Source organism: Hordeum vulgare, chromosome 4H (assembly GCF_904849725.1).
Source record: "Hordeum vulgare subsp. vulgare chromosome 4H, MorexV3_pseudomolecules_assembly, whole genome shotgun sequence".
Lineage (NCBI taxonomy): Eukaryota > Viridiplantae > Streptophyta > Magnoliopsida > Poales > Poaceae > Hordeum > Hordeum vulgare.
The window spans coordinates 104,507,045-104,533,457 of record NC_058521.1 but is presented as its reverse complement, the minus strand read 5'-3'; positions in this window follow the sequence as shown (position 1 = coordinate 104,533,457).

Genomic DNA, 26,413 nt, shown 5'->3' with positions numbered 1-26,413 from the left:
TGAAGTTCAAGAGAAAAGTGAATGAAGACCAACCATACCTTGTAGCAACTACTCCTACTAGTGCCTAGAGATCGTATCACGCCCCAAAACTACTTGGGACCAGCTAAAATCAACCTTTCTAGCTCAAGAACAGGGTCACCAAGGTAGCAAGAATACGCGAAGGATAAAGGACTAGAGAAAAAACTAACTTGACCAATGGAGGAGTCACTTACCAAGGAGTAATTTCCCCAAAACAGTTTGGAGAATGGTGCTTTGAGCAAGGAGATCGAAAATCACAGCCAAATGAGCAAGAACACGGGTTTGAGCTGCGAAACAATTTTTTCTGGAGGTGGAAGAAGAGGCTGGGAGCTGGAATGAGTGGACGGGGTCCTTGTGGGCCCCACAAGCTTGCTAGCCGCCACCAGGGGTTTGCGGTGGCAGGGCTTGTGGCCCACTGGTCTGGCCCCCAGGCCAGCTCTCGGGCCCGGTAATTTTCAAATGTTCCAGAAAAAATCATACTAAAATTTCAGGACCATCGGAGAACTTTTACTTTCGAGGTATTTTTCTCTAGGACGCTAAAACAGAAAACAGGAAAAACTAAACTAAACCTATCATTTTTCTTCTATGAAACAGAAAATGAAAGCTCAAAACAAAGGTATGTGACTCTTTGATTCATCCATTTCATGGTCATCGAAAGAAATCCGTCAATGGGGTTGATCAAGTCCTCATGACAAGACCTTCTCGAATCGCAAGAGAAAACGGAGAATTTTTGAATAGCCACTAAGTCACCTCAATGGGGATATGTATCTCCCCAACAAGCAAATCATACTTCATCTTGACACGAGGAATAGGGCATTCAAAGGTCCCAATAAGAATCGATGAAGTCTTTTCGATAGCATTGATGCAATGTACTTGATATCGTTTCTTCGGAAAGTGCACTGTGTGCTCCTTACCATTGGCATGGAAAGTGACATTGCCTTTGTTGCAATCTATAACAGCCCCTGCAGTGTTTAAAAAGGGTCTTCCGAGGATGAAAACCATGGCATCGTCCTCGGGAATATCCAAGATAACAAAGTATGTTAAGATAGTGGTGTTAGCAACCACAACAGGCACATCCTCGCAAATGTCGATAGGGAAAGCAGTTGATTTGTCGGCCATTTGCAGAGAAATTTCAGTGGGTGTCAACTTATCCAATTCAAGTCTACGATAAAGAGAGAGCGGCATAACACTAACACTAGCTCCAAGGTCACATAAGGCAGTTCTTACGTAGTTTCCTTTAATGGAACAAGGTATAGTGGGCACTCCGGGATCACCAAGTTTCTTAGGAGTTCCACCTTTGAAAGTGTAATTGGCAACCATGGTGGAGATCTCAAGATCTGGTATCTTCCTTTTATTAGTCACGACATCTTTCATGTACTTGGCATACGGAGACATCTTGAGCATATCAGTTAACCGCATCGGCAGAAAGATGGGTCTTATCATCTCAACGAAGCGCTCAAAATCCTCATCATCCTTTTTCTTGGATAGCTTAGGAGGAAAGGGCATAGATCTCTGAACCCATGGCTCCCTTTCTTTACCATGCTTCCTAGTAGTAAAGTCATTCTTATCGTATCTCTTAGGTTGTGGGTTATCAGGATTGACCGTAGGTTCAATCTCCACATCCTCATCATTGCTAGGTTGAGCATTATTATGAACATCACTGTCCACATTGTCACCAGGTTCATGTTCATCACCAGATTGTGTTTCTGCATCAGACACAGGAATATCATTAGGTTCTTCAGGTGTGATAGTATTTGGTGAACTGGCATGTAGGTTTCTATCATCCTTCTTCTTCTCCTTAGGATGACTGGGTGTATCAGCATTAATTCCTTGAGAATCTTGATCAATTCTCTTAGGATGACCTTCAGGATACAAAGGTTCCTCAGTCATTTTGCCTCCTCTAGTAAAGACTCTGACAGAGTTGTCATTTAATTCATTGAGCAAGTCATTCTGAGCTTTAAGTACTTGTTCTACCTGAGTAGTAATCATAGAGGCATGTTTACTCAGAAGCTTCAGATCATTGACATTTCTGTCTACCCAAGCACTCAGATGGCTAAGTATACGAGTACTTTGTTCCAAACGTCTACTAACATAATCATTGAAACTCTGTTGTTTGGCAACAAAGTTGTCAAATTCATCAAAGCATAGGCTAGTAGGTTTGTCAAAAGGAATATCACTCTCATCAAACCTACGCAGAGAATTTACTTCTACTACTTGTATCGGGTTATCGAGACCATGGATCTCTTCGATAGGTTGTAGATTTTTGACATCTTCAGATCTAATGCCTTTCTCTTGCATAGATTTCTTGGCTTCTTGCATATCTTTGGGAATGAGGAATAGAATACCTCTTTTCTTATGAGTTGGCTTAGGAGGTGGTTCGTGAATAGTCCAAGCATTATCGTTGATAAAGATGTTATTCAGTAGGGTCTCAGCTTGTTCTACAATTTGTTCCCTAAAACACAACCGGCACAACTATCTAGGTGGTCTCTAGAGGCATCGGTAAGTCCGTTATAGAGGATATCAAGTATCTCGTTCTTCTTAAGAGGGTGATCAGGCAAAGCATTCTGTAGCTGGACGAGCCTCCCCCAAGCTTGTGGGAGACTCTCTTCTTGGAGTTGAGCAAAGTTGTATATTTCCTGCAAGGCAGCTTGCTTCTTATGGGCAGGGAAATATTTCTCACGGAAGTAATAGACCATATCCTGGGGACTACTCACACATCCAAGAGCAAGAGAAGTGAACCAGGCTTTAGCGTCATCCTTTAGAGAGAAAGGAAACAGCTTAAGGATATTGTAGTGGCAGATCTTCTCCTCATTAGTGAAAAGGGTGGCTATATCGTGTAGTTTGGCAAGATGGGCTACAACCGTCTCAGACTCATAACCATGAAAAGGATCAGATTCGACTAGAGAGATTATCTCAGCATCGACAGAGAATTCATAATCCTTATCGGTGATAAAGATAGGTGAAGTGGCAAACTTCGGGTCGTATTTCATCCCAGCTTTCAGATGTTTTTCCTTCCACTTGAGAAGTAATTTCTCAGCGTCATGGGCATCCTTACACGCAAGAAAATCCTCAGCTATCTCTCCCTCCATAACATAACCCTCAGGTATATCAGGCAATTCATATCTAGGAGAGCTAGATCTAACAGGAGCAAAAGCAGGTTCTATCTCAATAGTATCGGCAGTTTCAGAAGCATCACGAGCATTGGCAGTAACTCTAGCAATATGAGCATAAAGGAATACCCCTAGTGGAACATCAGACAAAGTAGTATCTCTAGCAGTATCAAGCATAGCATCATCAGGAAAAATAGCATCTCTAGCATCATCAGGCAAAGCAGTATCAAGCATAGCATCATCAGGCATAGCATCTCTAGCAGTATCAGGCATAGTATCAAGCATAGCATCTCTAGCAGTAGCATCATAAGCATCATCAAGCACATGCGACATATCAAGATTTCTAGCAGGAGGTGATGTCGCAAACTTACTCATAACTGAAGGTGAATCAAGTGCAGAGCTAGAAGGCAGTTCCTTACCTCCCCTCGTAGTTGAGGGAAAGACTTTGGTTTTTGGATCCTTGAGATTCTTCATAGTGATCAGCAGATATAAATCCCAAACGACTCAGAGAATATAGCAATACCTCCCCCGCAACGGCGCCAGAAAAATGCTGACTGGCACTCTCTGGCAATAGCTAGACGAATGCTGATTCTATGACAACAGAACTTCTCCTGCAACGGCACCAGAAGAATGCTGCTAGCACTCCCGGCAACGAAACTACAAGAATGTTGTTGATGGCCCACCAGCGCGTGGGTTCGCAGCAGTTTTCGAGGGTAGAGTATTCGACCCAAATTTGTTGATCGCCTATAGGAGGTGAGAGGATACTCTCAAGTATTAGCAGCTGAATGTGTCAGATTCAACCACACCTGAAAGATTAGTATCTGCAAGCAAAGTAGTAACAGCAAAGTAACGAGTAACATTAGTGGCAAGGAACGGCTGTAGTGACAGCAGTAGCAACAGTAGCAAGCGACTGTAGTAGCAATAGTAGCAGCAAAGCAAGACAAGTAACAGCAGTAGAGAAAGACAAGTACCAGCAGCAGTAGGACAAACTCGTCGGCAATGGGTCGGTGATTTGTTTGGATGATATTCATCATGCAATAGTTATAACACGGAGAGATATGTGGCTAGCTCCCGTTCGTCAATGTGATGTAGGCATGCATTCCGTGTGTCGTCATACGTGCTTAGGGAAAAGAACTTGCATGTCATCTATTGTCCATCCCTCCCGTGGTAGCGGGGTCCAAAAGGAAACTTTGGGATATTAAGGTTCTCCTTTTAATAAAGAACGAGACCAACGCATTAGCACTTGGTGAACACATGAATTCCTCAAACTATGGTCATCACAGGGAGTGGTTCCGGTTATTGTCACTCCGGGGTTGCCGGATCATAACACATAGTAGGTAACTACAACTTGCAAGATCGGATCTAAAACACACATATATTGGTGACAACATAATAATTTCAGATCTGAAATCATGGCACTCGGGCCGTAGTGGCAAGCATTAAGCATGGCAGAGTAGTAGCAACATCAATCTCAGAACATAGTGGATACTAGGGATCAATCCCCATCAAAACTAACTCGATTACATGATAGATCTCATCCTACTCATCACCGCCCACCGAGCCTACGAATAGATTACTCACGAACGATGAAGAGATTCATTGAATTGGAGAGGCAAGAAGGTTGATGATGACGATGGCGACGATTTCCCCTCTCCGGAGCCCAAAACGGACTCCAGATCTGCCCTCCAGATGAAGAATAGGTTGTGGTGGCGCCTCCGTATCGCAAACGCGACGAAATCTTCTCTTTTTATTTTTTCTGGGACGAAAGTGAACTTATAGAGCTGAGATTGGGGGCGGCAGAGCCACGTGGGCCCCACAAGCTTGCCCACCGCCACTAGGGGGTGGCGGTGGCAGGGCTTGTGGCCCACTGGCCCACCCCCTCAGGTGGATCTTTGCGCACGTATTTTTCATATTTTCCAAAAATGTTCCCCGTAAATTTTCAGGACGTTCTGAGAACTTTGATTTCTGCACAAAAATAACACCAAGGCAATTGTGCTGAAAACAGTGTCAGTCCAGGTTAGTTCCATTCAAATTATGCAAATTAGAGTCCAAAACAAGGGCAAAAGAGTTTGGAAAAGTAGATACGATGGAGACGTATCAAGGATCACCTCCGTTCCGAATTTCCAGAGTTCTTCCAGTCCTAGATCTCGGGTCAAGATCTTCTTGTAGTGTGGGAGAGTTTGTTATGGCCCAGATGTAACCCTTGCCATATTTGGGAACCTTCCCTATTTTGGAACCATGTGTAAGTGCATCTAGTGCCCCTTAGTGATTTTGGTGGTTTGAAGACGTATAGGTTAAGTATCTAATGTGTTTATAAGTGTACACAGGATCTATAAGTCATTGAGGAGTTTGAGATATTTGAAGAATATCGACCCCTAAAAATATATGTCTTCAGTTGAAGAAATTGGTCTGAAGCTGAAGAAATGAATCGCGAAGAATTTGCGATGAAATTGATATTCCTCATGAAGATATTGATATTGAGAAGATCGGTGGTTCCTGAAGAAAATCGTTCTGAAGAAATTGAAGCATGAAGATTTATGTTTTCTGTTTTTACTTTCTTCGCATTTGATGAATAGGAACACCGTACTGTTAAAGGGGGTCAAAGTAACGCTATGGAATGAATTTCCTCATGATGCTCAACCCAAGCCAAATCCTACCAAATGCCTCAAGTGAGGAATATGAGTGACATGAGGACTCTCACAGTTGAGGGTCCCGACCTTTTCGATAGCCACGCCAAGTCACTGGTCTTATCCACTCCAACGGTCATATTATTTAAGGGCATTAATGTCAAATCATGTCGGGATGCTCCCAGGCTATAAATAGCCGCCCCCCACAACCACTAGCTGGTTGGCTGCTCCGTTAGAAACTGACACTTGTCATAACAGCAACCCAAATTCCTCAGAGCTTTCGAGAGTAAATCATGAGTGAGGAAATACACCACCCACCGAAACCACAAACCAAACCTAGTGATTGAGCATCACTGAAGAAGTTGTTCCTGTGTGGGACTGAAGCCTTTTACCTTTGAGGACTGTGCATCCTCCAGACGGTTAGGCGTCATGGTCTAGAGCAATCCAGCAGTCAATTGTGGATCGCCGGGTGACCGAGTTTGTGAGGGTTTGGAAGTCTGCCCTGAAGACTTACCATGAGTGTTGGGCGAGGACTGTGTGTCCTTAGCTCAAGGAGAATACAGTAGGGACTGTGTGTTCCGGGACTGGGTGTCCTTTGGTTTCAATACCAAGCCGCTCCAAACCAGATGTACAACTGTCACAGCAGTTGGAACTGGGTCATCAACAACAGTCTTCACCAAGAATCGGCTTCTAATTCCTCAACTTTTTACATTCTCTGTATTATGTGTTGATGACTTTCACTGTAACTGTTTGAAGAATTTGCTGAAGACTTTCTCTGAATTTCCTCAATCCCAAATTCTTCACTTGAGTTAATCATCATCTGTATTCTGCGTGCCTGCTTGCTGTGCAATCTGTTTTCATAATCTTCACTCTGTAATACTGCTGTTGTGAACGATTCCACAACTGATCCTTAACTGTTTTCGCTGTAAGTTAGTCATCAGTGAGGAATTTCTTCAAAAAGGAATTTCCTCAGTGATGAAATTCTAAAAATCTCCTATTCACCCCCCCTCTAGTCGATATAACGCACTTTCAATTGGTATCAGAGCAAGGTACTCCCTTGTTCTGTGTGATTTTGGTTTAACCACCTGGAATTTTAGTTATGTCGCCTGCAGGCATGTTTAAGGTGACTGCAGCATGTCCTACCTACGAGGGAAAGAACTTTCCCATCTGGAAGAACAAAATGCAAATGCATCTACAAGCTATAGACAATGATCTCTGGTATATTGTGGAAAATGGTGTCCCCATCATTTCTGCTAGTGTCACTGCAGCTGATGTGAAGAAATTCAAGCAACTTGATTCTCAAGCGAAGAACATCATCTGTGGTCATCTGAGCCCTGGCCAGTTTGGAAGAGTAAGTGCCTTAGGCTCTGCAACACTGATCTGGGAGAGACTGTGCAAGGTAAATGAAGGAGTATCAACCCAACGTGACTCTCGTGTTGATATTCTTCGCAATCTCTTCAATCGCTTCAAGAGACATGACAATGAAAGCTGCCAAGACACCTTTGATCGCCTCACTGACATATCAAATGAACTGCAAGCACTGGGAGCTCGAGACATCACTGATCACGAAGTTGTGAAGAAACTGCTGAGATCTTTGGATTCTTCATTCGACACTTTAGTTCTGATGATCCAAGAAAGACCAGACTACAAGATGCTAGATCCTGCTGATATCCTTGAAAGGCTAAATACTCATGAATTCCAGCTAGAAGAAAAGAGAGATCTATATGGACAAAGCTATTCCAGACCACGTGCACTGAAGGCAAGAGAAATTTCCTCATCTGAAGAAGAAGACACAGATGACAGTAGTTGTGACCCTGAAGAATTTGGTCAGGAACTTGCAATGCTTGTGAGGAAATTCCAGAGATTTACACGACGAGGCCAGTTCGGTAAATCATCAAGAAGAGACATGAGGAAATCAGAATCCACATCTGAGGACTACAAGAAACGGACCTGTCACAAGTGCAAGAAATCAGGTCATTACATTGCTGATTGTCCTCGCTGGGGAAAGGAATCAAAGAATAAGAAATACAAGGATGACAGTTCTGATGACTCAAAGAAGAAGAAGAAATCTTCAAAATCCTCATCTTCAAAGTCCTCCTCACACAAGAAGACCAGCTTCAGAAAGGCTCGGGCACTTATTGGCAAGGAAATGGATTCCGAGGCAGAATCAGAAGAATGTGATGATGAAGAAGGCTCTGGAGAAGATTCAGAATCTGGACAGGCTAGTCTTGCACTAGCAACCAATTTCGTCAGCAAGTCAATCTTCAATCTTGAAGAAAATGAGTGCACCAACCATACTGATGACTATGCTGATGACTTCGCTCCAACCTATTGCTTCATGGCAAAAGGTTCAAAGGTATCACATAATGCCTCCTCATCTGATTCAAGTGACTGTGAACATGATGATTACAAAAAACCCAGTTACAGTAAACTTGCCATCATTGCCACTAAACAACAAACTGCTCTGGAAAAGCTTCAAAAACTGCTAGACAAAAGTGATGATCTGTTGAATGATGAAATGAATCTTAATCAAATCCTCGCTGATGACATGAAAAATCTTCAGTCTAGATTTGATATTCTTCAGGATCGTTATGATACACTCCTCACTGATCATGAGAAGCTTTCCTACGAATTTCTTCAAAGGAAGCTTGATCTTGAGAAGCTGAGGATGTCTTATGATGATCTTCGTATGGAAAATGATTCATTACTAGCTCAACAGATCAGCGCTAGTCAAGTTGAATTTATTCCTCCATGTCTTAAATGCATTGATCGTGAAACTGCTAATTCTTCACCAGAATCTTCAAATGCTACCATTGCTACAAATACTTCAACTGCACCTGTTGTGTCTAATTCCTCACTTGAGGAAAACACAAATGTCACTGATGAAAATGCAGGGTTGAAGGAATTGTACGTGACAGGCATGTACAAAAGCCTCAAAGGACATAAAATCCTTTGTGATGTGCTCAAAAAGCAGATCTTGAACAAGAACCCAAGGAAAGAAGGAATTGCCTTTGAGAGGAAATTGAACGCTGATGGATCTTACTGGAAACCTGAGCAGTATCCCAAAACCTCATGGGTTGCTGCTACTCGGCCTCCTTTTGATCCATCTAATCTAACTGGCTTCTCATGTGAATTATCCTATTCCTCGGATGAGTCATTTGATTCCAACTATAAACTGTTCAAAGATCAATCTGGTGAAGTATTTGCTCGATATGTTGGAACTAACTGCAGGAATGGCCCTCCTCTGAGGAAAATCGGGGTTCCCAAAAGTTGTCTTGAAAATCTTCAAGTAAATGTCCTCATGACATCACCTTTGAAGAATCTGAACCACAGATCAAATTCCTCAGGAGGACCAAAGTCTTCAAGAGGATCAAAATCCTCAACTGGTCAAAACTATGCTCATACCCGTGCTTATGCATCTAACATGCAGGGAAACTACAAGGAATATGATTATGAGCTCTATTCTTCAAGTCATTATGTTCATAAATCCTCAAACCAGTTCTCTACATACTCATATGAGTACTTTAACCCCCCTACTGTTAAGAGAGGTGCATGAGCGTCAATGCCACCTTTTTCATATGGTGCTCGCAGGATGATGAACGCTTTGCCTCCCCTTCAAATGTGGGTGGTGAAGAAATCAAACTAATCACTTCTGCAGGTCAGGTCTCCAGATGAAAATCATCATCTGAAGAATTTGCTGGAGACCTGAGGAAATGCTTGATAGGACGCGAGCTAATGATTGATGAAATAGAAATATTTCACACGTCCTTACATTTCTGTTATGATGAAATTAGTATCATATTCTTCAAATTTGAAGCATATGAGATGGTAAGCTGTACTAATTCATCTGCAGGATGACAAACCCAAAAATACTGAGTGGGTTCTCGATAGTGGCTGCACACATCACATGACTGGTGATAAAAGCCTACTGATGAATATGCCACTAACTCCATCACCTCTGAAGCAAATCACATATGCTGATAAAGGTAAAAGCAAGGTATTGGGACTTGGCAAAGTAGCTATTTCCAAGGATAGGCATATGGACAAAGTGATGCTTGTTGAATCCCTTGGTTTTAACCTCATGTCAGTCTCGATGCTTTGTGATCTTGATATGATTGTTATCTTTGGTAGATATAGATGTGTAGTCATCATGGAATCTGACAGATCCAAAGTCTTCGAAGGTGTAAGAAGAGGGGATTTGTACATTGTTGACTTCTCTACAGGTCCTCAACCAGCCACTTGCTTACTAGCAAAAACCTCAGAAGGATGGTTGTGGCATAGAAGACTAGGTCATGCAGGCATGAGGAATTTGCACACACTTGCAAAGAAGAAGCATGTCATTGGCATCGAATCAGTCAAATTCCTCAAAGATCATCTCTGCGGTGCTTGTGAATCTGGGAAAATGACCAGATCCAAGCATCCCTCCAAAACCATCATGACCACTACACGTCCATTTGAATTGCTTCATATGGATTTATTTGGACCTACACACTATGCAACACTAACCAATGCAGCATCTCTATATGGCTTTGTCATAGTTGATGATTATTCCAGATACACTTGGGTGCATATCATAGTGTATAAAACTGAAGTGCAGGAAATCTTCAAACGATTTTCTTCAAGGGCCTCGACGAACTTCGGCATCAAGATCAAACATATCAGGAGTGACAATGGAACTGAGTTCAAAAACACTGGTCTTGATGATTATCTTGATGAACTTGGTATTACTCACGAATTGTCTGCTCCTTATACTCCTCACTAGAATGGTGTCGTTGAAAGAAAGAACAGGACTCTGGTTGAAATGGCAAGAACTATGCTTGAAGAATATCAGCCTCCTCGTCGCTTCTGGCCTGAAGCTATCAACACTGCATGTCATATCATCAACAAGGTATATCTTCACAAATTCCTCAAGAAAACCTCATATGAACTCCTCACTGACAAGAAACCCAATGTAAGTTATTTCAAAGTCTTCGGTGCAAAATGTTGGATTACAGATCCTCATCATAGCTCAAAATTTGCACCTAAGGCACATGAAGGTTTTATGCTCGGTTATGGAAAGGACTCGCACACCTACAGAGTCTTCAACAACTATCACAACAAAGTTTTCGAGACTATAGATGTGCGGTTCGATGAAACTAATGGCTCGCAAAGAGAGCAATTGCCTTCTGATCCAGATAAGTTGTCTCCTGAGGAAGCAATAAAGCTTAAGCCTACTGAAGACATTGTTCCCACTGAGGAAATTGGTGAAGAAACAATCCCTATCGCTGATGAAAGTCCAGAAGATGCTCCTGAGGAAATTGCAACAGCACCACTTCCTCAGCCCAAACAAAATCCTCAACCAGCTCATCCGAGGATTGCAAATGAAGTAGAACTTGACAAAATCCTCAACGATATCAACGCGCCAGGTCCTCTCACTCGCTCAAAAGATTCACACTTAGTTAACTTTTGTGGGCATTTTTCCTTTGTATCCATCACAGAACCCTCAAAAGTAGCTGAGGCTTTTCTGGAACCGGAGTGGATCCAAGCCATGCAAGACGAACTTCTTCAATTCAAGCTAAATGACGTATGGGAGCTCGTCAAACGACCAGATCCTCGCAAGCATAACATCATCGGCACCAAGTGGATTTTCCGAAACAAGCAAGATGAGGACGGTCAAGTGGTGAGGAACAAGGCACGACTTGTAGCCCAAGGCTACACCCAGGTTGAAGGAATAGATTTCGATGAAACTTTTGCACCTGTTGCTAGACTTGAAGCTATTCGAATTCTACTTGCTTATGCTAATCATCATAACATCATCTTATATCAAGTGGATGTGAAAAGTGCATTCCTCAATGGTAAGCTTGAGAAAGAAGTATATGTTGCTCAGCCCCCAGGTTTTGAGGATCCAAAGAATCCAGACAAAGTCTTCAGACTCAAAAAGGCTCTGTATGGCCTCAAGCAAGCCCCTCGGGCATGGTATGATACATTGAAGGAATTCCTCATGAAGAAACACTTCAAACCTGGTTCACTCGATCCAACTCTTTTCACAAAATCTTATGATAATGAACTGTTTGTATGTCAAATATATGTTGATGATATCATATTTGGATGTACTGACAAAAGATACAGTGATGAATTTGCCTATATGATGAGTGAAGAATATCAGATGTCTATGATGGGGGAGCTTAAATTCTTCTTAGGCCTTCAGATTCGTCAACAAAGCAATGAAATCTTCATATCACAGGAGAAATACCTCAAGGATGTTCTGAGGAAATTCGACATGCATGAATGCAAAGGTGCCAAGACTCCAATGCCTACCAACGGTCACCTCGGCACTGATGAAAATGGTAAAGATTTTGATCAGCAGGTATACCGTTCTATGATTGGCTCTTTATTGTATCTATGTGCATCTAGGCCAGACATAATGCTTAGCGTTTGCATGTGTGCACGTTTTCAAGCAAAACCGAAGGAATCACACCATAGGTTGTGAAACATATTCTTCGATACTTAGCTCACACACCAACACTAGGATTATGGTATCCCAAGGGCTCCAATCTTCATCTAGTAGGGTATTCTGATTCAGACTATGCTGGTGACCGTGTGGATCGCAAATCAACTTCTGGCACATGCCATTTCCTCGGAAGATCACTGGTTTGCTGGTCCTCACAGAAGCAGAACTGCGTATCACTCTCCACTGCCGAAGCTGAGTACATTGCTGCTGGTTCTTGCTGTGCTCAATTACTATGGATGAAGCAAACCCTCAAGGATTACGGCATCAACATGAAGAATGTGCCTCTCTACTGTGACAATGAGAGTGCTATCAAGATTGCCGAAACCCAGTACAGCACTCGAAGACCAAGCACATCCAGATTCGTCATCATTTTCTTCGGGACCATGTCCTCAAGGGCAATATCCTCATCGACCATGTGAAGACTGATGATCAACTGGCTGATATCTTCACTAAGCCCTTGGATGAGAAAAGGTTTTGCAAGTTGCGGTGTGAGCTAAATATCTTAGAGTCTTCAAATGTTTTGTAAAAACATGCACACATCCTAACACTTATGCAAAGTTTATGACTTAGATGTGCAACACATGATGAAACGATGTTCTTCAACCAATGAAGAAAGTCACTCTGAATGTGAAGAAATTAACGAAGAAATTGATTCTCAGGGCCCTACGACAATTGTACGCGGTGTCTGTAATCAACATTCTTATATGGTGGGCAACGCCACCGCCCAATGTGAAATTCCTCAAGTTGATTTTCTTCAAATGATCAAATTCCTCACAATGCATTTTTCTTCAAAACAGTTGTTCTTCATTGTGATGATCTATTGCAAAATCGTCAAAAACACTTGATGACTTTCATTTGCCAAGGTAGACTGTGATTTCTAGTCCTCAACAGCATTCACTTATTGCTATTTCTTCAAGTTGATGTTTCTGCTAAGTGAATGTGATCGGACCCTATTTTCCCTCTATGCTATACTTATCCAGTCTATTCAATTCTTCATATGCGTTCTACTTGAAACTTTGTTCAAAATCCTCACTGCATCCTTGTCAGCTGATGATTTTGTAACGAAAATCCTCAAATCTTCGAAAAATTGTTTTCTTCAAAGGAACAGTAACTGAACCCCCACTTCCCACGATTGGATAGCCACGATCTCCACTATCTCCACCGCATCGTACGGGAGCTACACGTGTCCTGCGGAGACGTAGAGGCAAGGGCTATTCGGTCCGAAACTTTCGCGCCAAACAGTAACTTTCGAGCTATAAATATGTCCTTAACCCCCTCGGTATCATCTTCTTCGCCTCATCGCTCTCCTGCCACAGCACACCGAACCCTAGCGCCACCGCTGGTAGTCTTGTCGCCGGCAAGGAAGAGCTTCACTGCCTCAACCTTCTCGCCGCCAGGATCACGCTGGAGTCGGAACATCTACGTCCGCCGCCGCCGTAGACGTCCTCTGCTGCCAAGTTAGGGTGCATTGGACACTTGACCGAAGAGCATCTCCAACACCACCTTTTTTGTGTTCTTCGTTCGCACCTTCCAGGGTAATTATATCCCATTTTTACAACAGATTAGATCTAAAATTTCACCTCTCCCATGTGAAATCTGTTTTTCCTCAAGATACGATGCGCACATGATTCCTCAAACACTATCCATCTCCACAATCATTGATGAACTAGCTAAGCATCTAAGATTTTCACGAGATTCCTCAGTTGTGCGAATTTTCGGATCTGTACAACTCTGGAACCCAAGAACAGGATGCTTAAGCAAATTCCTCAACCACTGGTTATATTCCTCAAACTGTCAAACTTTTTCATTTTCTTCAAATCTGAGAACGCATATGACCTCTCCAAATTCCTTGCAACTATACTCTGTTCACAGGTACACACATGTCAGCTGATGAATCTCTCGGTTCTCATCACATTAACTCATTTGCAGCGTTTCTGGAAGAAACTCTTCAAGGCTCATCAGAATCCTCAAGAGTTCAAAATCCTCAAAAAGTTCCTCGTCTGAAGAAAATGGAGGAAGAAAGGAAACAGAAGGGAGGAAAGAAACTGGAGCAGAACACAGCTATTGATATTCCTGATGACATATACCTGGACTATTGCACGCCTGATGATGAACCTGAGACTATGCCTAAAAGAAAGATTAGGCTGCAGAAAATTGAACGCCGATGGGCAAAGGAGTGGAAGGAGTACAGGTTTGTGACTCCAAAATATGCGAAGAAATTCGCTTTGAAGCCTCCTGGCAGAAGGGCCCCACTTGAGGATCATCAAGTAGCTCATCCCTCAAGTCTTATGACACTTGATGACTACCCAGATGAAAAAGAAAGGCATCTGGCCAAGCTCAAGACGCAAGCAGAAACAGCAGTGAAGAAATTTCATGAATCCTCAGCTGCTGCCTCCGGTGCTGGTCATTCCTCAGCAGCAGAAACCTCAGGCTCCGAGATTCCTCAACCAAAGTCTGTGCCAACAAAGCCAAAAGCTTCAAAACCCCAAGAGAAGTTTGCACAGACTTCTGTCACCAAACCCTCAGCTCCAAAACCCTCGGTTCCAAAACCGTCAACACCAAAACCATCAGCGCCAAAACCCTCAGCACCAATCGCATCTACACCAAAGTCCTCAGCTCCACCTCCAAAGCCAGTACAGAAGAAAGTCGTGAAGACTATGACTGCCAGCTCTAGCTCCTCACTCCCAGCTGCAACTAGCTCGGAGACAAAGTCTTCAACACCTCTTTTGAAGACTTTGACAACAACTGAACCTGCACCTCTGCCCAGCCCCAGCAAAATCATCACAGTCCCGTCTGCATCAGAGGGAAGTGAAGAATATGATGATGAAACTCTGGAAGCCATCATCCGGAACAAGCAAGAAAGGGTAGCACAAGCATCAGGCAGTGCTATTCCTCTGGCGATGGACCCCAAGGTCCTCCTCGACTTCATCAATGTGTGGTATGAAGACCCAAACACACCCATTGATGATTTGAAACTTCCTCCTGGTGTCAGCCACATGGTGGCTACCTTCATAAACGAAGCCAAGTGGAAGGAACAGAAGGCCAAGCAAGCAAAGATTGCAAAGGCCAGAAAGGAGAAATTCCTCAGGCAAAATGTTCTCAAGCTGACGCCTGAAGCATTGGTGTCCACCCAGGCAGAGCTGCAAGTCTTGACTGACAAGTGTGAGAAACTGTCAGATCGCACAAGCATCAAACGCAATTTCATCAAGCTAGCCACTAGTGTTGTTGATGACTACAACAAACGTCACCCCCCACCAGCACCGACTCCTCAGCCCCTGGTTGAACAGCCAGAAGATGCATCTCCTGTTGAGGAGGAAATTCCTCAAGCTGAGGAACAACACCAAGAGCGCCGTGCTGATGAGCCGGCCATTGAAGAAATCATCACTGAGACCGCTCCTGATGAAACTGCTACTGATCCAGCTGCTTCACCAAAGCAGGCTGATGACTCTGTTCCAGCTGGTTCCTCACTGCCAGCTGAAGAATCTGTTGAGAAATCACCTTCACCAAAAACTTCAAAGGTGAAGAAGTTAATCCCGTCTGCATCAGACGCGAAAAAGACAAGGGCTGCTGAGAAGGAAGCGAAGAAGAGAAAAGCTTCCTCAGCAGAAGAAAAGATTGAGGCAAAACGCCTCAAGGAAACTGAAGAATCTGCCCCACTGGACCCGGTGCCTCTTAATGTTGCACCTTCATATGAAATGGTCGTCATTGGTGACCACACTACAAGGGCAGATGAGGAAATGAAGGATGCTGCCTCTGAGGAGCATACTGATGAGGAAATACAAATTGATGACAGTCCTCAACCTCATATTCCTCAGAAAGAGACTACTCAAGCTTCAGTTGCAGCAGCTGATGAATCTGCTTCTGCCACAAAGTCAGCTGATGAAAATCAAGCTGAAGAAAATGTCCAGTCTGAGCAGGCTCCTCCCACTGAACAGGCTGACCAAACTCCTCAAGCTAAGAAGGATGAAGAAATTCCTCAGCCTGATGCTCAGCCAGAACAAGAAATTCCTCATCCTGAGGAAACTGCTGAAGAAAATGTTCCCGCCCCTGACAATGAATTCATTGTGCTTAACCCAGAGACTGCCATGGTTGTTTCCCCTCCCATTCCTCAGCACAATCTCAATCCAGTTCAGCGCCTGCCATTCTTAAAGCGGCCAAAGTTTCAGAAAGAGAATTTCTTTGAGGAACGCATGTATTTCATCGGAGAGAATCCTTATGACAAGCCTCAAATGAGGCATCTGAAGTTTTTGACCAGGACTCAGATGAAATACTATGCTTCTGTGCTCTGTGGCCGCAACAAGATATTCCAGCACAGGCACATTCCTCATGATGAACTTGAAGAGATTCCCTGCATGGAACCAGTCCTCAGTGTACTACATGATGCAGGTTTGCTCCCTATGTGCTCCGACATATCAGATTGGAATAGTGAGCTAATTCTTCAGTTCTATTCAACTCTGCACATCTCGGGCAATGCTGATGACATCAACACTTGGGTGTTCGACTGGATGACCCAAAATACTCACTACAAGGCTCCAGCGTCTGAACTCCTCAGAGAACTGCCCGTACCAATTCCTTCAGAAGGGGCAGTGAAGCTTTATGGTGAGCGTGAGCTGCCAAATGGAATGATGGAAGTCCTCATGAAGCCTTTGGCTGCAGGAAAACCCTCAAGAACCACATTCCTCGTCCATGAGCTCAAGTACACACCCCGGTCTGTCTACCGCATTCTCTGCAGTGTGCTAGCGCCAATCAAAGGCCATGATGATGACGAAGATGTCGTCGGCCTCATGAAGAATATCCTCTTCAACATCATTCACGGTATCCCCATGAATATCCATGATTTCTTCTTGAGGACTTTGGTTGACAATGCAATGTGCCCATATGATCACAAAATTTATGCACCATGGATCATGAGATTCCTCAGGACAAGGACAGGCATCAACTTTCACGCAGATTTCCAGAACCATGTTGGTTATATGCCTCCTATCCGGGTCAACAAGAAGACTTTCGAGCCCATTGAGGGAAAAGGCAAGTCTGTAATTGATGAAGGAAGCAGGCCTCTTGATGGTCAATTTAAAGAACCAGATGCATATTCCTCATGGGACGACACTGAGACTCGTCCGCCAAGCCCAGTTCCTCCTCGCGTGCTAAACACCAGAGAGCTTCTTCTCAGTCTTCATCAGAAGGTGGATCACAACCACAAATGGGTCAAACGCCAGTTTGGTGCCATTGTGAAAACCCTCACTGAGACACAGAACAGTGTGAAGCTTAATCATCACTATCTGCATGAGGTTTTTGATCGCACCTGGGCTACCCTTGCACATCTGAAGACCCAGACTGAGCTTGAAGAATTGAACTTTGAGCAGGACTTTGACTGGTCGTGGCCTCCCAAGAAGAAGTTCAGGCCCATTCCAGTGCCAGATCTTGAAGACAGCTCCTTCTCGTCCTTCCGCACCGCCGAATCTGATGAGGAACAACTTGACACCGCAACAGGCCCAAGGAAGAAGACTACACCCAAGAAGCGCCAAGGATCTTCATCAACTGCCAAGAAATGAAGTCTTCACGGGCGTTAGTCCTCAGTTTGTCCCTTTTTGTCACTTGATGACAAAGGGGAGAAATTTGAGAGTTAGTCTTCAAACGGGAGTTATTTTGGGGCTTATGAACTATATTTAAGTTACAAACTCTTGGCTCTTCTGAAGTTTTTATGTAATGAGTTGTAACTTAAGCCCGATGGTACTCTGACGCTTTTTGAATGTTTTTCTTCGCATGCTTATTCCTCAAGTTTTAATGCACGCATGCTGGAATTCGTCAGATACCATTTGCCATCATGCATCCTCATTTTTTTTCATATGATATGTTATATGTATGCATGATTTACAAGATTCAGGGGGAGATCTCCATGATATAAATCATCAATGTGCATGTGCTATAAAAGCAAAATCCTCAAGGTATGCACATCTTCAGGGGGAGTCTCTGTGAATCTTGTCTTCAAATTCCTCAATTAAGCATTTACACTTCACATGTTTATTCCCTGTTGAAGACTTAACCTAATTGTCATCAACCACCAAAAAGGGGGAGATTGTAAGTGCATCTAGTGCCCCTTAGTGATTTTGGTGGTTTGAAGACGTATAGGTTAAGTATCTAATGTGTTTATAAGTGTACACAGGATCTATAAGTCATTGAGGAGTTTGAGATATTTGAAGAATATCGACCCCTAAAAATATATGTATTCAGTTGAAGAAATTGGTCTGAAGCTGAAGAAATGAATCGCGAAGAATTTGCGATGAAATTGATATTCCTCATGAAGATATTGATATTGAGAAGATCGGTGGTTCCTGAAGAAAATCGTTCTGAAGAAATTGAAGCATGAAGATTTACGTTTTCTGTTTTTACTTTCTTCGCATTTGATGAATAGGAACACCGTACTGTTAAAGGGGGTCAAAGTAACGCTATGGAATGAATTTCCTCATGATGCTCAACCCAAGCCAAATCCTACCAAAAGCCTCAAGTGAGGAATATGAGTGACATGAGGACTCTCACAGTTGAGGGTCCCGACCGTTTCGATAGCCACGCCAAGTCACTGGTCTTATCCACTCCAACGGTCATATTATTTAAAGGCATTAATGTCAAATCATGTCGGGATGCTCCCAGGCTATAAATAGCCGCCCCCCACAACCACTAGCTGGTTGGCTGCTCTGTTAGAAACTGACACTTGTCATAAGAGCAACCCAAATTCCTCAGAGCTTTCGAGAGTAAATCATCAGTGAGGAAATACACCACCCACCGAAACCACAAAACAAACCTAGTGATTGAGCATCACTGAAGAAGTTGTTCCTGTGTGGGACTGAAGCCTTTTACCTTTGCGGACTGTGCATCCTCCAGACGGTTAGGCGTCATGGTCTAGAGCAATCCAGCAGTCAATTGTGGATCACCGGGTGACCGAGTTTGTGAGGGTTTGGAAGTCTGCCCTGAAGACTTACCACGAGTGTTGGGCGAGGGCTGTGTGTCCTTAGCTCAAGGAGAATACGGTAGGGACTGTGTGTTCCGGGACTGGGTGTCCTTTGGTTTCAATACCAAGCCGCTCCAAACCAGATGTACAACTGTCAGAGCAGTATGAACTGTGTCATCAACAACAGTCTTCACCAAGAATCGGGTTCTAATTCCTCAACTTTTTACATTCTCTGTATTATGTGTTGATGAATTTCACTGTATCTGTTTGAAGAATTTGCTGAAGACTTTCTCTGAATTTCCTCAATCCCAAATTCTTCACTTGAGTTAATCATCATCTGTATTCTGCGTGCCTGCTTGCTGTGCAATCTGTCTTCATAATCTTCACTCTGTAATACTGCTGTTGTGAACGATTGCACAACTGATCCTTAACTGTTTCCGCTGTAAGTTAGTCATCAGTGAGGAATTTCCTCAAAAAGGAATTTCCTCAGTGATGAAATTCTAAAAATCTCCTATTCACCCCCCTCTAGTCGATATAACGCACTTTCACCATGTTTCAATACCATAAGAGCTATCATTTCATGTGGCTTTGTTTTGTGTCTCCATCTTGCATCATGGCATTCATTACATTCATGACAATCCCATTGTGATGTTGTTGCTGCTTGATCCTTGATGAATGTTAGTGTGCTTGTCTATGGTGTGGTGGTGTTTTCAAACTAGGTTTCCAAAAACCCCTTCTGCATTATTATTTGATCTCTTGTTTAAAACCTGTTTAAAACCTGTTTTAAAACTTGTTTAAAACCTGTTTTAAATTTTTTGATCTTTTAGTGTGTTATCTTGTGATTGAGGGGCATTGACTTGGGGTTTTAAAACTTAAGTTAAATGGGGTGTTATTTACAAAAACAACATATTACATTTTTTTTTGAATTTAATTTAGTTGTTCCAAAAATCAGTTTTATATTTTATTTAAATAGGGCATAATTCCCTTATGCCCTAGGTATTTTTATTTTGTTTTCTTCAAACCCCTGTGTGGCTGTGTGCATTTTTGTTTGAAGGTGTTATTTAAAATGAGAAAAACCCTTTTGATTTTATTCTCTGTTATCACGCGTGGGCTGGCTCCCTCCTTCTCCTTGGCCCATCCCCTCCTTTTTCTCGCGCACGGCCCGTAGACGACCGTCTCCCTCCTCGGGATGTCGTCACTGTGTACGACGGAAGCTCCACCACCGATCCTTCCCCCCTCCCCTTCGATCTTGCGGCTCCAAGCGTGCCTCCCGAGGCCATTTAAGCAGCCAGGCACCCTCCTCGCAACCCTAGGGCTCCATTTTCTTCCTCCTCTCCTCTCCGGCGCTGTCGGGGGCGCTCCCGAGCAGCTCCACCGCCATGGTTGGCTCCTGTTGAGCTCGTCGCTGGCAGATCGGCGCCTCGGCTTTTTCCCCGACCAGATCAAGAGCACGCACTGGACGCGGGGGTTCCATTCCCAAGGAGAATGCGCGACGGGAGCTGCTACGTCGACGTCCTCGACGACCTCCTCTTCTTCCACTCCGGCGGCTTCTGCAGCACCTCGTCGACGAGCCCTTCTACTCTCCATCCGCGAGCCCCTCTCCTCTCAACGCTAGGTGAGCGAAGCCCCTGCTCTCCTCCGCTTCCCCTCTCCGTTAGACGCGTCCGAGCCGTGATCTCGAGGCCTGCCTGAGTTGCACCGGCAGGTTGATGCAACTGCAACCGCTGCTTGTTGTTGCTTGTGCATGGGCGTAGCTCCTGTGCTTCGTGGCTGAGGCGTCCCTCTCGCAGTTGTAGAGTAGCCGTAGTAGACCCCGCAGGCGTATCATATGCGTGTAGGACGACCCGCTCCGGTGAGCCTCGTCCTCGGCGCCTCTCACAAAAAGCACAGCAAGGCCGCCCTTTTCCTTGCTTACCTAGTTTGAGATCCCCCTCTGGGACAGTAGCACCGTGCCAGCTCAACTGGTTTGACCCCTGCGCACAAATCGGGGCGACGCGGGTTCGATCCCCTGCAGGGCCCTTTTTATTTGTGTGTTTCGCTGGTGGTAGTTGTCGTCAGAGTTAGCTTACCTTGTTTTCTCCCTGTCCTCTATCGAGAGCCGAAGGGTAGCCCAGTGGTGTGTGATGGTGTAGTAGTGCTAGAGGTCCTGGGTTCGATTCCAGGCCTCCCCATTTTATTTTTGCTTCCCTTGTTTATTTTATTTTCCTTTCCTTTTCTTGTGAAGCAAGTTTTGCTTTGTTTTTCTTTTAGATAAACCAAGGTATGTATTTCTTTTAATGCCTAGGGTTCATGTATGAGTGTGGGTGTATGTATGTGGGGATGTGCATGTGCTCATGGGTGTGTGTATGTTTATGTGAGTGTGTGTGTGTGTGTGTGTGTGTGTGTGCATGTGGGTGTACATATGCACATGTGCAAGAGGGCCTAGACTCTCAAGTTGCCACTAAAAGAAATATGCTCATACATGAAGTTTTTTAAGACGTCGTTGATGAATTCGTCATAAATCTATGACGATTTCATTTGAGATTGTCGTAAACCGTTTGAGGGGATCAAATCTACATATAAATTACGACGATGTGAGTCAAAAACGTCGTAACCGCATAAGATGAGATCGTCATTACTTTTATGACGATTATAAAAATGTCGTAACATGTTCTAACTATTTTGACATGTCACTCGTGGGTCCATTCTATGTCACGCAGCAAACCAGCCTAGTTTGTGAAGCAACCTACTATTCTGTCATTTAAAAAATTCTCGAAAAATTCTCATAAATACTTTGGATCATATATTCCTCAAATATGTGAAAACCCTTTCTTCCATAGTTCAAAAATAATTCAACAATATTCATTTTCCTATTCTGTTCAGAATAGCACTTGGTGAAGGAAGTCCTATTTTGACTATTTTGATTGCCCTCAAAATTGTTGAGCACTCTTTCCTATCCAAATCATTGCCTCATGAAAACTTTATAATCATTTGCCTAGTAAATATTTCTCAGCAAATTTCCAAAGTTTGTGTTCAGCTGATAGCTTTGTGAAGGAAGTACTAGCTAGGAATATCCTGATGAGTTGAATTTTTTCCACATCTTCTATATGCCAAAACCATAGCTCTCCACAAAATTTCAGTCACATGTAACAATCCATGTGAGCTCAGCATCCAATCTTTGTTTCTAGTAATATTTTCAGTTTGTGAAGCAACAACATTTTATATTGCTTTATAGTTGATGAAAATTTACCACGGAATAAAACGTACCATATAACATAACTCCACCAAATTTTAGCTCATTTAATTCGGCCAGTTTCCGTCAATATTTTTCCCAATATTTTGTTCAGTAGAGAGCATTGTGAAGGAAGTACAATTTTTGTTTATCCAAAATTTATGAAAATATTAAAGTACCTTAATGTACCCAAGTTATCATCCTCCACCAAATTTTAGCTCAATCCAATCATGTATGTGAGCCCAGTTTCAATTACCATTTTCTGTCTCGATTAACACATTGTGAAGGAAGTGTCACTTTGGCATGTCCAAATGATATAAAAAATTTACAGTGCCTTCATATGCCTAAATTAGCATCATACACCAAATGTTAGCTCAATACATTCATTCATTTGATCCCAGATTCAACATCCATATTTCTGCACAGTGTGGTACTTTGCAAAGCAAGTGTCACCTAGGTTCATCCATTTGAGCTAAAAAATTCCAAGAGAGTGTCCTTAGTAGATGATCATCCTCATCCAAAATTTAGGCCCATTGTCTATGTCCATTTCCCGCACCGCTAGTCAAACACTTGGCTTCTAATTCATGTTTGAGCTTAGTTCAGTCTCCTCGTGAGATTCTTCTATTGTATTCTTCTTCCTAACACCTACTGAGGGATTTTCCAACCCACCAGACATGTCTATTCCACCCGGAACGCGTGGCAACACAACAATCAGGCGGTGACCACGTGGCTGGCATGCAAGTTTACGCGCTCTGGAGTTGGGGCCCTCGACCACCTTCCGAACCTTGACGTCAAGACACCACACCATGTATTTATGATTAAATAAATTCTTATGTACCTATAAATGATTTTTTGGGAAAATAAAGATCAAACTATAATGCAGCTGTAGTTCAAATTTGACCCGCTTCCAACTAATTCGATGAAACTTTGTCTTTTTCACGAGAGGTGGATAAAAGATTTTAACACCCAACCATTTTGTCAATTGTAAATTAAAGGTGTCCTAGTATTTTAGAAAAATGATTTGGTACAATTTTGAAACAAATATATGATAGGTCCTTCACAAAAAAACTAATTTTGGACACTTGAAAAATGGAAAATGAATTTTACATACAAGGAAAATGAAAACTTCCTTAATCAACGTTGTTTGCCATTCCAATACGCACCCTTGTGCATAATATTAGATCATTTGAACAAACTATGCAATGAATGTGGCCATAAGATTGATCATTTGGCTTGAAACCCATGAATCTTCACACAAGATAACCCATTTCTGAGAACACTTTTTAAAAATAATTACCGTATTACAACTTTACTATTTTCCCTGGTAAATTTGTGACATATAATGACACAATGCAAAGGTTTTCAAATTTTTTTTATTTTTTTTGAATTTCTCATGGCCATTTCAAAATGCGGTCAAAACGGCGCGTATGACCGTTCCTAGCTAGTGGTTGAATCTTGGAAAACTTTTGATGTTTCTATGATTAAATAGATACTTTTGTACTTATAAATTATTTTTGGAAAAAATAAAAAGCAAACTATAATGCACCTGTAGTTCAAATTTGACCCGCTTCCAACTGATTCGCCGAAAATTTGTCTTTTTCACGAGAGGTGGATGAAAGCTTTTAACACCCAACCATTTGGTCAATTGTGCATTTAATATGGCCTAGTATTTCAGAAAAATGATTTGGTACAATTTTGAAACAAATATATGATAGGTCCTTCACAAAAAAAAACTCATTTTGGACACTTGAAAGATGGAAAATGAATTTTACATACAAGGAAAATGAAAACTTACTTAATCAACATTGTTTGCCATTCCAATACGCACCCTTGTGCATAATATTAGATCATTTGAACAAACTATGCAATAAATATGGCCATAAGAATGATCATTTGGCTTGAAAACCATGAATCTTTCCTCCAAAGAAAATGCATAGAAGTTGGTTATTATCCATAAAATGTGGTATACCTTGAGTGCAAATTTTAGTGGTGGCATTTTGCAAAATATTATTGGTAGTTTCTTCATAAATCTTCATTGTTTTTAGCACTTAGAGATTATTTTAAGTGACACATGTCTCGACCAATCAGAATAGATTCCACGGATCACCCTATTAAAAACGATCTGAGCCGTCCAAGTCGTACAGATCCAACGACCCACACCCCTCACCCTCTCACCCACCCAGCTCCTCTCTCTTCCCTGCACAAGGAACCCTAGCCCATCCAGATCGAATACCCCTCCTCCTCCCTTCCAGATCGCAGCCGCCACCTCCCTAGATCGCAGCCGACGACCTCCTGTCCTATCCCCACCACAGCGGCGACCTTTTCTGCTAGAGCCCCACCGTCGACATCCCGCCTCCGCTCTACAACCCCCCCCCCCCCCTTCTCCTTCTCTTCCTAGGAGGAAGGCCCCAGATCCAACCCCAAATCTCCATCTGCAGCTGTAGCGACGTAGGGCGGGGCGACCTATAGGGCAGTCCCCTCTCGTTCCCCTTCGAGCCTCCTCCCCTCTACCTCAGATTTCGAGATCGCGAGCTCACACAGTCACCGCTGCCTCGCTCTTGTTGACGCGTCCAACAACCTGTTCAGTGTGTGGGAGCTCTCCCTGGATTTTCGTCGCGCTCGTCCGCATCCATTCCGAGCATCGGAGCAAGGTGGGAAGTTATGTACTTCGCCCGGCCGTCGCCATCCTGCCGTCGCTGCCGTCTCTCCAGTCCACCCCGCGCCTCCCCAAGCACATCTTTGACACCGCTGTGAGATCTACCTTTGAATCCCCCACACCCTGATCTCGATCCGTAGCTGTAGTCGCATGTACGCGTCGTAGCTGCCGTGGACGGAGCTCTGCGTCCATGCGCGCTCGCGTTACTTTGGGTCACGCTCCTGACCGCGCATGTCCACGTCTGACCACGGGCGCCGCTCCTAGGCCACGTCCAAGCGTGCACCCGTCGCCCCTACACTAAGCGGTTGCTCTCTGCCATGCTGCTGTTGGTGCTCGCCCAGCCTGCGCGCGCACCGCCACGACCGTCCGCTGTTGTGCTCCTGCTGCTGCCCTGCTACTGCTCCTCTGCGTTGTTGCTTGCCTCGTCGCTTGCCACTATCATGGTCGTCGTCGCCCCCGTGCACTTCAGTTGTCGCTGCTACGCTAGCGCTACTACTCTTGGATGTTGCGGCTGCTAGCTATTGCTCTTGCTGCGTGCAGCTGCCGCGTTGTTGTCGTTGCTAGTTGCTACTACCTTGCTTTGCGTGCAGCTGCTACTCCTGGACTACTGCACAGTTGCGTGTTACTGCTACTGCTAGACACGACCGTTGATGCGCGCTAGTATTGCTCATGCCTTGCTAGCTGCGTTAGCCTCCGTTGTGCCCGTGTCCATGGCCATGTGCATGTGTGTGTTCGTGCACACAATGGCAGGTTGATCGCTCAAAGTTTGTTTTGATGCAACTGAGATCAATGTTTGCTTGTTTATGCAAGAATTTGGTTCGAATTGCTGGTGTAGGGTATGTTTGCTATACACAAACTGTTTTTTAAGGTTTCTATACACAAACTATTGGGCTGCTTGATATCTTGTTGGTAGGATCTGAATTATGAACTGCATCGCAGGCCTGGACCATCTGCACAGCCTCGCGCCTCCGTTGATCCACAAGGTCTTCAACACGAGCAACGTGCTGGTGAACGAGAACTTCATCGCCAAGGTGTCCGACACCGAAGTCGACCGGCTGCTCAGAAGGCTCGAGGACCCCGGCTCGCCGCTCAACGGGTTCAGTTCCGGCGTCTACCAGGATCCAGAGTCAGCTCGTTTTGACTGGGTGACTGTATCTGGCCTTCATAGATATATTGTGCAAATTCCCCTAAAAAGATATGCAAGTTTTTGAATTATTATTATTACTATCTTAGCTTTTAAACTGCTTGCAAGATATATAGGTAATATATGAGTTTGTTTGGCTAATAAGCCTCATGGAGTTAAAATCAAGCTGGAAGCTAATATGGACGACACTACCTTAATTTAGTTGTCAATG